A 14,033-nucleotide genomic window follows, 5' to 3' on the forward strand; every position below is an offset into this window, starting at 1 on the left:
GGTAGTGGCTTCGCGGTCGACAAGAGAGCAACAGGAGTTAACCCAGACATCGGTCTGGCCGGTGCGAGCTCCGACGCCGTGAGACGGGAGATCGGCACGCGTTCCTGCGTCCGTTGAAGCGGCTGGCAGCGGACGGTTCGGGAGAGCGATTTTGAGGTGCTGCGCCAGGTCTTCTCCAGAAATCGCAGTTTATTAGAAGTTAAGTGATTGGTGATATGTTGTTTCATTTACTCGTTAAATTCTACTTGTTTTTTGGTGAAGCCACCAGCCGCTTTGTTTTGGGGTCGTCCCACCATTCTTCTCCGTTTGCCCACCCGTGGGAAGGTTGTTATTTACGAATTGGTTCAAAATGGCTCTGAGCACTATGGGACTTAGCATCTATGGTCATCAGTCCCCTAGAACTTAGAACTACTTAAACCTAACTAACCTAAGGACATCACACAACACCCAGTCATCACGAGGCAGAGAAACTTATGATTTGGGTGGTCCGTTTTTCCTCCTAGGGAGTAGGGGCGGATTAGAGCAACCTACGGTTCGGGTTGTTCGGAAATCTCCCAGTCAATCTGCCGTACGTTAGTAGCTGCCTCTGTCATGTTCGTTGGATTCGGTGTGTTAATGAATTTATTGCTTGGTGTGTAACGGCCTAATTCCTGAAATATGTTTTGATCTTGCCAATCATCTTGAGAGGCGGTATATGTGTACTGTAGAGCGTGTTAACTCGTTTGGCCAACCTTGTATAATTTTATATAAGATTGTACTTCATGGGCTTTTATTTAAATGGTCATTTTAGAATATACAGTTGCCACCTTTCCACCGTAAGACCTTTCTTAGAAGTTAAAATGAAGCTGCACCTTCTGTGGCAAGTTACTATTTCAATTTTAGTGTTTTGTACATTTACATCCCTCCTACGGGGTGCATAGTTTATGCGCGTGTGTGAATTGTTAAAATTTTTAGTTGAAAGTAATCTGGTGTGTTGCAGATTTGCACTAGTGTAGTCTTTCAGAGGTTGTTGTGAGCGGTCGTGACTACGGCCGTGTCAAAGGGAGCAGCAAGGTTCTCAGCCCGAAAGCTCATACAGTCATAAATTAGTTCTTTCTGCCTCTGAATAAATATTTAGAGGGTGCTTTCTGGTTATAATGGACATCTCTGAAAAGGGCCATCACAGAAGTTGGGAAGGAAAACGTAGGTACAAAGAAGATAATTGCAGAGGAATCATGGGTAACATAAGAAATACTTCAGTTGACTGATGAAAGAAGGAAGTACAAAAATGTTCCGGGAAACTCAGGAATAGAGAAATACAAGTCGCTGAGGAATGAAATAAATAGGAAGTGCAGGGAAGCTAAGATGATATGGCTGCAGGAAAAATTTGATGACATCGATAAAGAAATGATTGTCAGAAGGACCGACTTAGCATACAGGAAACTGCAAGAGTGGTAACATTAAGACTGCAACGGGAATTTCTCTGTTAAATGCAGAGGAGAGGGCGGACAGGTGGAATGAATACATCGAAAGCCCCTATGAGGCGGAAGACTTGTCAGATGTGATGGAAGAAGAAACAGGATTCGATTTAGAAGAGGTAGGGGATCCAGTAGTAGAATCAGAATTTAAAAGAGCTTTGGAGGACTTAAGGTCAAATAAGGCCGAAGGGGTAGATAACATTCCATCAGAATTTCTAAAATCATTGGGGTAAGTTGCAACAAAACGACTATTCACGTTGGTGTGTAGAATATATGAGTCTGGCGACATACCATTTGACATTCGAAAAGCATCGTCCACACAATTCCGAAGACGTCAAGAGCTGACAAGTGCGAGAATTATCGCACAATCAGCTTAACAGCTCATGCATCGAAGCTGCTTACAAGAATAATATACAGAAGAATGGAAAAGAAAATTAAGGATGCCCTAGATGACGATCAGTTTGGCTTTAGGAAAAATAAATGCACGACAGAGGCAACTCTGGCGTTGCGGTTAATAATGGAGGCAACACTAAAGAAAAATCAAAACACGTTCATAGGATTTGTCGACCCGGAAAAAGCGTTCAACAGTATAAAATGGTGCAAGATGTTCGAAATTCTGAAAAAAGTAGTGGTAAGCTATAGGGAGAGACGGGTCATATACAATAAACACAACAGCCAAGAGGGAGTAATAACAGGGGATAACCAAGAACGAAGTGCTCGTATTAAAAAGGTTGTAAGACAAGGATGTCGCCTTTCGCCGCTACTGTTCAGTCTGTTCATAGAGGAAGCAATGATGGAAATAAAAGAAAGGTTAAGGAGTGGAATTAAAATTCAAGGTGAAAGGATATCAATGATATTATTCACTAATGGCATTGCTCTCCTGAGTGAAAGTGAAGAAGAATTACGTGATCTGCTGAACGGAATGAACAGTCTAACGAGAACAGATTGAGAGTAAATGGAAGAAATACGAAGTTAATGAGAAGTAGTAGAAATTAGAACAGCGAGAAACTTATCATCAGGATTGATGGTCACAAAGTTCATGAAGTTAAAGAATACTGCTACCTAGGCAGTAAAATAACCAATGACCGACGAAGCAAGACGAATATCAAAAAGGCAGACTAGCTATGGCAAAAAAGACTTTCCTGGCCAAGGGAAGTCTACTAATATCAAATATCGGCCTTAATTTGAGGAAGAAATTTATGAAAATGTATGTCTGGAGTACAGCATTGTATGTTATGAAACATGGACTGCGGGAAAACCGAAACAGAAGAGAATCGAAGTATTTGAGATGTGGTGCTAAGACGAATGTTGAAAATTAGGTGGACTGATAAGGTACGGAATGAGGAGGTTCTACGCAGAATCGGGGAGGAAAGGAATATGTGAAAACACTGATAAGCAGAAGGGACAGGTTGATAAGATATAGAGGGAGCTTTAGGAGGCAAAAACTGTACAGGAAGACAGAGATTGGAATTCAACCAGCAAATAATTGAGGTTGCAAGTGCAACTCTGAGATGATGAGGTTAGCACAGGAGAGGAATTCTTGGTGGGCTGCATCAAACCAGTCAGAAAAAAATGCCTCTTATACCTTATAAGTTCGTGACTACAGACGTAAAGTAAAGGAAATTTATTTTCTCTGTTTCTCCTGGTGGTTGGACGATAATAGTCTGAGAGATTTCCTGTTTCTGATATGGTGAGTCTGCCTTGGCCAACAATTGCTTTGCCATCACAAAGTTTTTTTTTTCCTGTCATGTCCTTGCAGAGTTTCCTAAGTCTTGGTTCCATTCTCTTCTGCACATGTCCTACATATTCCATTTTTTAATTTCATTTTCACCACGGAGTTTATCAGCTAAAGCATTAATGAATCCATTAGAGTCAAAAATCACCAACGTAGTAAGTGTATCGCACACCACGTGTAGCAACTGAGGTAATAAAATAGAGACTACCCGATTTATTCCATATCAACACTGAACCCTTCAAAGTTTTTGTCACATTTGTGTTCATTTACCCTTTGACTCAACCTTGGTAGTGTATTGTCAGGCATTCATAATTGAACATTTTGTCTGTATGTACAGAGGTACTTGTGACAATTCCATCCAGCGATGTATAAACGTTCTTCTGTCAGGTTCCGTTCAATGCAGCAACAGTATCAGTAGATTAACGAATATCTAAAACTTGTTTCACTACCCTTTGCATAGATGCTTCGCTGAATTCTGTTAGGAGATTATGGAGACGTTTATAATCCCTCTCCAATTTGATAGCTGGCGTTGGGAGATCCGTGATAGTACAGAATATCTGGGCTGCTTTTCTCCCCTTCATGACATAAGTAAGGCTAACGTTCACATGTCTTGCGCATGTTACAGGAGATGTCTTTATACATTTCATTACTTTAAACACTCCATATTCCATTATAATTTTGCTGAACAGTCCGCTTCTCTTGTTTATCTCCTCACTAAAGGTAAGCGATTTTTCACTATTGCAGCATTGACATTTAAGAACAGATAAAATCTGTTCTCAAAGGTTGCACTTGCTAATTAAAACTTAACCGTCTTATTCACTATTTACAACACCAACGTCTTGTTTATTTTCGGTAAGACGTTTCAACCTGCGTTTTGGAACATTGCCTTACGAACTTTTAGACCTGACCTCAGTTCACTGCCGCGAAACAATTTCTTCATTTTTACGATTTCCAATACCATGAAATTTTCGGGTCTACTGAAGGACGGGATACAACCCGACGGCTTTGAGCAATGACGGCGCAAGGAGACGACACACATAACATTTGTATCCCGTACTTCAATTTTTTTTTCTAAGTAAATAGTCTCGATTGAAAGCTGTAGCTTTGCTAGCGACGACAAGAAAATCAACAGCAGTGAAATTTGTGTCCCATTCTTTAGTTGAAGGCAACGGCCTTGCCGCAGTGGATACACCGGTTCTCGTGAGATAACCGAAGTTAAGCGCTGTCGGGCGTGGTCGGCACGCCGCCATGTGCTGTTGCCATTTTTCGGGGTGCACTCAGCCTCGTGATGCAACTGAGTTGCTACTCGACCGAATAGTAGCGGCTTCGGTCAAGAATACTATCATAACGACCGGGAGAGCGGTGTGCTGACCCTCCTACCTGCATCCTCCACTCAGGATGACACGGCGGTCGGATGGTCCCGGTAGGCCACTCGTGGACAGAAGACGGAGCGCTTTTTTTTATTCTTTAGTTGAGCTATATAGGTCAACTGAAAAATAGTATACTAGTACTAGCGAATGGGAAATAACGACATTTATAACATCCGTATTCTGTATTTCAATTGACCTATATTGGTCTACCGTAGGCGAGAAATAGCGGCATAAATAAAATTTGTATCCTGCTCTTTAGTTGACCTATATAGCCAAATCACATCAATGTTACATATACCGTTTTTTTCGTCTAGCTAGCACCAGTATCCCGTACTTCAGTCGACCTCTATAAGTCAACTGAAGTAGAGGATACAAATTTTATGAGTGTCGTTCTTTTCGCCTTTAGTAGTGCTAGTAGAGACTCGAAAAAATCGTACTGATATTAGTGCTGGGACAGGGAAGAAGAGCAACAGCTGCAAAATTTGTTTTACGTACTGCAGTTCACGAAACATACGTAACGGTGTAATACAATAATGAAATACGGCAAAATAGACAAATGCAATAAAACAAAAAATAAAAAACTGAAATTACCACACGGATACTCCTCCGCAAAAAACCGAAGCTCGCCTAGAAATACATAAAAAAAATCACATACCCACTTATACAAGAAACACAACATTATGAAAACAGAAACATACACACACACACACACACACACACACACACACACACACACACATTCACCCCCCAACTCCCATCCAAATCTGAAATTAACTAACATGTTTTGGACTACACTTTTGCCTAACACGTTTAAGAAAACACTTAAACGAGCAATATGTATCGGGTACACTACGCCTCCATGAATATTCATGTAAGTGACTGTAGTGTGAAAATCTGTCTTTTCTCCCTCCCTGCAACAGATTTTATAGCTGAACAATAACCTTCTATGCTATTTGTACAAGCCACAGTGGATAAAGATCTGAATTCGGTATTAAGATTAACAAGATAGTGATAACCCCTATTCCTCAAATCCCCATATGAAGAAAAATCATCTGAAATCAGAATCTGCAACATGAACTTGAATTAATGTGACCAAAACTTCCTTCGTTCGATTGGGAACTACTTTAAGAACTACATCGTCACATTCTCGACCTGAAACTACAGCCCACCAAACCCGTAATCCTACCGGAATGCGCCAAAATGCGACTCGTCCATTTCGACTATAGCATCCGGCCTCCCCAATGGCCCCCTATATGTTTTCCCCACAAACTTCCCTACAAAAAGAGTGCCAATCTACAAGTGTATGCTCACTCACACGACATTCATGCACACACAGCCACATAGGATACCTAAAACACCAGCAGTATGTAATTTTTACGATATCCCTCAAGGCGAGCTTAGATTTGTCGAGCCATGTTCCGCGTCTAATGAACCGACACAACCGATCTTTGCTGCAGCGCCATACGAATAAGTCGTGAGTACGGCTGTAAGTAGCACAGTCTTGTATAATTCTTCAAAAAGGGGACGTTTCATATGGCGATGTTGCCGGTGCAAATTCACTGCCGAAAAGCATTGAGGAACATGTTTCAGACACCAATGCATTGTTATTACAATTAATACAACAAATGGGACAAACACAGCAAAAGCTTCAAAAGCTAGACACGATGGAACAAAATCAGAGACAAACACAGCAACAGCTTCAAAAGTTAGACTCATTGGAACAAACTCTTGAACAAACACGTGAAGATTTAACTACTTACATAACATTGAATCGAAATGTTAAAAAGTCTGTAATGACTTAAAAACACAAATTTGTGAGCATTTTCAACCTATTTTTTCGCGGCATGAAAATGCATTACAGAATCACGAAACAGCCATAAAAGAACTGCAAACTATTGTTCATGAAAACCATGAGACCTTGCAAGCTAAATTTGACTCAGTTGCATCTACCGATTCGGTTACGCAACTTGCAAAAACTCAGGAAAACTTAAAGGACACAGTAGATACTCTGAAACTTGGTTCAGAAAAACACACTGAGGAAATAAGTACACTATCGGAGAAAGTAGCCGAACTTTCGGATCAGTTCACTAATTTATCTACGAAGGTAGATGATAATCTGAATGACACAAAACCGGTAGTCTTTAATGACACAGCAGAGTGCGAACAAATTAGGAAATTCAATCAAAATCAAATCAATATACAGTACAAAAGAGAAATCCGGGAAGTACAAGATCAGTTGGCCCAAGTATTACAAAAATTACAAATTTCAGAGGACAACCGCGCTCCAACACGGGAAGAGGGACTTACAAATACGGAAAAGTTTGCCAGGCATAGTGCTACTGAATTTTAATTTGTGTTACTCTGCTAAGCCAGATTTATTTTTCTTGTTTGCTGCACATTGCCTTATATTAGTTGTAATATTGCAATTGCTTTGCTAATTTCTGTAATGCTGCTTCCTTTGCAAATCTGCATTTTTTGTCATTGCTGTTTGTGTTAATTGTTTTGTGCTGCTGCGCCCCTTAGTTTAGCATCTGAGCTCAGTAGATTTAAGTTAGCTTAAGAGGGGGTAGACTATATAAGAGAATGAGTTGCAATGAACTGGAAGAAACGCATTGAGAAGTTATACGAAAAAAGTACAGAAAGCAGGTATAGATAGGACCATTTGGGAATAATGAAGAACGAAGGGAGATCTCCGAGAAGTAAAGAAAGTGTTTGTGGACCCTTGTTTATTTATGTTCTTCCTGTAAGACTGATAAGACTTATGTTGTAGAATGTTTCTAATACTCAGCTGCATGAACTATGATGAAGAATACTGTTATCCTCAAATACAATTTGCATTAATAATATGTTATTTACCTTGTAAATATGCTTAGACATTATTTATTCTGTTTTGTTTGAATGCTCATGTGTAAAGTTGATGTTTCAGAAGTTATTCTGATCTTTTATGTATTTACTTATGTCATAATTCCTGTAACACTGATGTATATGTTAGTTCGATTCTTTTGTAAAGCCTGTACTACAAATGTTATCTGTATTGTTATGTTCTTTAATGATGTATTTTGTACCTTTGTTATTGTATTCTCATGTTATAAAATTGTAATTGACACCAGTTCATCAAATTAAGCAACTTGTAAGTTACATTTCACTGCACACGTTTCTGTTGGTCATAGTATATGGGCAATATGTGAGAAGTAGGGACTGATAGTGTTTGCACGTGTGTTAACGATTCAGCAAGGGACTGGATAAGAGCATGGCTGGTTCTAAGGACAATTCCAAAAATTTCGTGAGTGGACAAGTGGTGGTTTATGGACTTGCTATATTCTCCGAAAGACTCTTCGATGGTGATTGTGCACCTGCACAGTCGCAACAGATAGCTGCTGGCCGTCTCTACATGGACTACAGTGGGTCTGCATCTTTGATGACTCACCAGTACCATTATTTCTACAAGGACTGCAGTGGGTCTGCACCTCTGGTGGCCCACCATACCGTAATCTTTACTTAGGACTACAGTGGGCCTGCTCTGTGATGACCTACCTACCAATACTCTTCAAAATTTCGACTGACTCTGCTGTGGGTTTGCTCTGTTGTGGCCCATTACCTGTCTGCATGTCAAGAGTCAGCACTGTCTTTCCATTGGAAGGACAACACTACTTCTTCAAGACAGCATGGAAATCCACTACTTCTGTGTGCATTTTCTTTTACTGCTCAGACTTTGAGAAAAACACTGCTATTTTACTGTGATGAACGACCAGGACTGTCTTTATGGACTGTGAGAAAATTTTAGCTTTTGACCAACATTGTATCAATAAATGTGTGCATTTGATTTCTTTGTTATTGTAATTATGGAAAATTTTATCAAATCATTATTGGCCACTGCCCAAAACAATTTGTAAAATTTTTGTGGGGAGCATGGGGGCTATGTAAGTAGGCTGTTTATGTTTTCTTGTTGGCAACGTTACGTAGCGCTCTGTATGAAAATCACTGGCTGTGCTGTGTGCAGTCTGTGGCTAGTTTGCATTGTTGTCTGCCATTGTAGTGTTGGGGAGCGGCAGCTGAATGTGAACAGCGCGTAGCGTTGCGCAGTTGGAGGTGAGCCGCCAGCAGTGATGGATGTGGGGGAGAGAGATGGCGGAGTTTTGAAATTTGTAAGACTGTCATGAACTGCTATATATAATATGACTATTAAGGTAAATACAGTGTTTGTTCTCTATTAAAATCTTTCATTTGCTAACTATGCCTATCAGTAGTTAGTGCCTTCCTTAGTTTGAATCTTTTATTTAGCTGGCAGTAGTGGCGCTCGCTGTATTGCAGTAGTTCGAGTAACGAAGATTTTTGTGAGGTAAGTGATTTGTGAAACGTATAGGTTAATATTAGACAGGGCCATTCTTTTGTAGGGATTATTGAAAGTCAGATTGCGTTGCGCTAAAAAATATTGTGTGTCAGTTAAAGCACAGTCTTGTATAATTCTTCAAAAAGGGGACGTTTCACGGCTAGCAGACACACTTGTCACCCATAGCCTCCTTTAAATCATCCAGATTCATTGGAATACATAAATCCATACCTACAAACGAAAACGAAAAACTAAAAATTCTCCCAATTTAAAAAACTATTAGTCCAAATTAAGTCAAACTCAAATCCATGCCTACAAACGAAAACCAAAAACTAAAAATTCATCTAAAATAAAAAAACTATTAGTCCAAATTATCTCAAACTCACTAAGAATGAAATTAAGTACCGAATGAATTGCAAACAACCAATTATTTAAATCAATGCACACGAAAAAAAAATTTACGCAATATCTAGCGCTCTCTTTTAAAACAACACATTGCCGGCCGGGGTGGCCGAGCGGTTCTAGGCGCTACAGTTTGGAACCGCGCTGCTGCTACGGTCGCTGGTTCTAATCCTGCCTCGGGCATGGATGTGTGATGTCCTTAGGTTAGTTAGGTTCAAGTATATCTAAGTTTCTAGGGGACTGATGGCCTCAGAATTTAAGTCCCATAGTGCTCAGAGCCAACCATTTTTAATCGTACATTCAATTTTTTAAATGTACGAGTAGAATGATGACGCTTCTCCGCAGCAAACAACCGATTTATTATCTATGGCTGGAAAGTAAACACATTAATATCTATGGGCAACCTATGACGTCATTGGTCAAAGCCGATGGGTTGTATCCCGTGCTTCAGTATACCCAAATTTTCGACCGTAGTGAAACTTCTTCATTTTTGGCATTTTACGATGTAAAACGGTTAAATACGCAGTCACAATAACATGTTCACAACACGAACGCATGCGAGAAGCATAAGTTAAGTCAAGCAATGTTCTTGGGTCGACAGAACAATTGTAATGAAGCAACAGTTGATGCATTCTTCAAGGATATTACACAAACTAGTTGCTATGGAAAAATTGGCTCCAAAATTAAATAACGTGATATTGTAGGTAAGTGTGACAGCTAAGCATTCACGCGCCGCATATTCTTTAGAAAAGCATTTAAACAATAAAATGAGAGGTACTACACAAAAGATACATATTTTCAGAATCAGGCAGAATAGCAGAATTTTAGACAATAAAAAATTCTACTTGTTAGTCCCTCATGACAACCTGGCCACCTTAAATGAAGGCCAGTAAAATTTTACGTGATCATAAGGTCAGCAAGTGTACTTCATCAAATGCTGCTGCAAACGTTTACCGGATGGAGTTATTAGTGAAACGTTTTGCGAGTGCTTGGCCAGTGTGTCAGAATTTAATGCAGGGAGAGCTTGGCCTCGGTGGGTTTTAAGGCCGGGCGGATGGCATCGGGTGCGGAGGTGGAGAGTGGCAGCGCCGTTTATCAGCGGCCTGGCGTCCGGGCGGCGGTGCGCCATCACACAGGAATGCAATTACCCGGCGGGAGGCCGCAGCGCATCGCCCTCCGGTACACCGAAGGGGCCGGGAGGGGGGGCGGGGAGGGACACGGGAGGAGGGGGCGCGGGCGTGTAGGCGTCGGCTGCGGCCGGTAACCGCCAAATATGTGGCCGCGCTGATTGACGCAGGCGGTGCCCTCGCAGGACAAACGCTCTGACCTGCGTCTGCACTTCTGGCTGGCAGCACTGTGCGCGGTACAACTGCACAAAAGCTAAGCGCAATGTTACAAGCTTTCCAGTAAGGAAAAAGAGCGTTGTGCGTAGCAGAAGTCAGTGGGTACAAATCCCTCGCGCAGATATCTGCGTAAAGCAAGCAGGGCCGTACCGACGGAGTGGAGTGGCCAGATCCCACCAAGTGACTTAAGCAATTATCTTTTAAGTGGAAAAATGGCAACATACTCGCGGTTTATACGGCTTATTAACGAATTAGCCTTTTTATACAAGGTGAAATGTGCTTAAATATATTTGATGTCTCTCTCTCCTCTCTTAAAAACATATGCACATACAAATCACACTACTGCACATTTAGAAATTCGTTTGTGGAGTTTATATTTCAAGATAATTTTATTGTCAGAATGAGATTTTCACTCTGCAGCGGAGAGTGCGCTGATACGAAACTTCTGGTAGATTAAAAGTGTACGCCGGACCGAGACTCGAACTCGGGACCTTTGCCTTTCGCGGGCAAGTGCTCTACCACTGCACTTCTAGTTGGCAGCACTGTGAGAAAGATTCGCAGGAGAGCTCCTGTAAAGTTTGGAAGGTAGGAGACGTGGTACTGGCAGAAGTAAAGCAGTGAGGACGGGGCGTAGAGTCGTGCTTGGGTAGCTCAATTGGTAGAGCACTTGCCCGCGAAAGGCAAAGGTCTCGAGTTCGAGTCTCGGTCTGGTACTCAGTTTTAATCTGCCAGGAGGTTTCAGTTTTATTGTCCTTTAGATTCTCTACATCTCTGTGAACGTTGTCAAATATATTGACGGAAAAAAAACGCAACACCAAAACGAGATGTGCGACATAAACGAAACTTGTAGGCGTGTTACCATATCTGAAACAGGAAGTCTTTTACAACCACTATGAGGATGCAAATCAGGTTTGCTTTAAACACTGGACACACTGGACCTACACCTGGAGTTACGGTCTGGGGTGCGATTTGGTATGACAGCAGGAGCACTCTCGTGGCTGTCCCACGCACCCTGACTGCAAATTTGTACCTCATTGTTGTGAGTAGACGTGTTGTACTACCATTCCAGGGGGTTTTGTCCAACAGAATAACTCTCTCCCACATACCTCTATTGTAATCCAACATGCTCCATAGAGAGTCGACATGATGCCTTGGCCTGTTCAATCATCATATCTACCTCCAATAGAGCACGTACCGGACACACAAATAGCATTAAACGTCCCTGTGGTGAGAAATTAACTGCGACAGGCATGGAAATCCATCCCACAAACTGAAATCCGTCACCTGTATAACATAATACATGCACGGCTGTATGCTTGCCTCCAAGATTCTGGCTGTTACACCGGTTCCTAATGTACGAGAATTCCACTTAGCTTGCACTTACATTAAACTGTGATCTTGCAGTGTTACATAAGTTAACTACACAAATGTATTCCCGAAATTTTATTACTCGACATTAATTACTTTTTGGTGCTGAGACTTTTTTTTGATAGTATTTTTTTTACACAAGTTTGCAATATCTGTACTGTGCAGTGTGTGACTAGTACTATGCTTACATTTCCGAAGGACACTGTGCAGTAATATTCAGAAACTGCAAAACACACATTTCAGACTTGTATGACATGCTCAGCAAGGCAAACACGAGGAGAATAACATCACATGAAAGGTGAACGAGCATAGGACGTGCACACTGCGACATATGGACATTTGGATCGGCCCAAGAGGCACGGATGGCCGAAGGGCTTAAGATGACTCCTCGCAATAAACGGGATATCCAAGTTCGAGTCCAGGTCCGGCATGATTTGCAGTATGTCACTAATACAGAATACGAATACATTTCTTCAGATATTTTTATGGATGAGTATCTCTCTCGTTTCCGTGCCGTACAAAGGCTTAGCAATGGAGCGTGTAAGTTCAAAAATGGTTCAAATGGCTCTGAGCACTATGGGACTTAACTGCTATGGTCATCAGTCCCCTAGAACGTAGAACTACTTAAACCTAACCAACCTAAGGACATCACACACATCCCTGCCCGAGGCAGGATTCGAACCTGCGACCGTAGCGTCACGCAGTTCCAGACTGTAGCGCCTAGAACCGCACGGCCACTCCGGCCGGCGGAGCGTGTAAGTCATTTCTCCTTTTATTATTAAATTTATGAATTTTATTTTTGCTTTCATGCTCTGATTGACTGTTGACAAGTAGAGAAGTAGATGTAACGTCAGGCGGTTGTCAGTATATCTGTGTTGTCTGCAAAAGCCCTAGTTTGAAGTCCACCCATTATCCTTATTATACGCTTTTGCGCATAAAACACTTTTTCTTCAATAACGAGTTACCCCAAAATAAGATGCCGTAAGACGTTAGTGAATCGAAAAAGGAAAAGTGTATCATATGGTGATCAAAAATTGAAAAATATGACGATTTCAGAATTAACTTGGAGAGGTACGTGTGTTCTACTACCCTTCGTGTTCCTATGTTCTGCACACGAAAAGAAGCTGTTCTTTTGGCCGACGATGGTAAACACGCGATTTGTGACAGCGTCATTTCTGCAGTGTCTTTTCGTCAAAGAAAACTAAACTAAACTACGCCCGAAAAGGCCATGAAAGCCCAACGGTACCAACCGGCCACCGTGCCATCCTCAGCCCACAGGCGTCACTACATGTGGATATGGAGGGGCATGTGGTCAGCACACCGCTCTCCCCGCCGTTTGTCAGAGACCGGAGCCGCTACCTTTCAATCAAGTAGCTCTTCAGTTGGGCTATGTGCACCCCGCTTGCCAAGAGCGCTCGACAGACCTGATGGTCACCCACCCAAGTGCTAGCCCATCCCGGCAGGACTTAACATCGGCGATCTGACGGTAACCGGTTTTACCACTGTGGCAAGGTCGTTGGCGTAAAAGTAGTGTGAGAAAATATTTACTGCTGCTAATCAAACATTGTTGCTTTCGGTAGGAACAGTGTGGATGGTTTACTCGCTCAAGTTTAAGGAAGTCAAACCCGAGACACTTGCTTTCGCGCGCAAATGTTGTATCTCTTCTCCTACCTTCCACATACCACAGGTGCAACACGCTTTGCTAGTTCAGTTCGTACTATGCAGAACTTCCTCATGATAGACAAAGATCCAGGGTTCGAGTCCCGGTCAGGCACAGAGCTTTTATCTGCCAGTAAGTTTAATATCAGAGCACGCCCTCTGCAGAAGGAAAATTCATTGAGGAAACACACACACCGATGCCCGAGGGAGGACTCGAACCTCCGCCGGGACCAGCCGCACAGTCCATGACTGCAGCGCCTTAGACTGCTCGGCTAAGTTTCATACCAGTAGCTACTCTGCTGCAAGTGATAATTCGTTCGGCAACAAAGGAGCTGCTTATCGTTACTTCGCTAAGTTTGTGTAGGACTT

Source organism: Schistocerca serialis, chromosome 1, assembly GCF_023864345.2.
Source record: "Schistocerca serialis cubense isolate TAMUIC-IGC-003099 chromosome 1, iqSchSeri2.2, whole genome shotgun sequence".
NCBI lineage: Eukaryota > Metazoa > Arthropoda > Insecta > Orthoptera > Acrididae > Schistocerca > Schistocerca serialis.